Raw genomic sequence first — 272 nt, 5'->3', positions numbered from 1 at the left:
CTGGATTAACCATTTAGTTGAGTGACACTGTACCATTTCACTATGTCATTTGTTTCCTCTGATATTTTGACAGAGCTTGTTGACTGTTATAACCTCATTTACAAAGGCAGGCAGTGACCACGACTTCCAGCTGACCTCAGCAAGAGCTGCTAAGTGTTCAGCTTTTTCTAAGAAAAAAAATAAATCAGGTAATTAGAGCACAGTATGAGGAAGGTTTATGTTTTCCCACCAAATTCTGCATGCAAAGGGAGGTGTCAAGCTGGGTTATCATG

This window comes from Patagioenas fasciata, chromosome 1 (genome assembly GCF_037038585.1).
Source record: "Patagioenas fasciata isolate bPatFas1 chromosome 1, bPatFas1.hap1, whole genome shotgun sequence".
Taxonomy (NCBI): domain Eukaryota; kingdom Metazoa; phylum Chordata; class Aves; order Columbiformes; family Columbidae; genus Patagioenas; species Patagioenas fasciata.
This window is presented reverse-complemented; position numbering follows the sequence as displayed.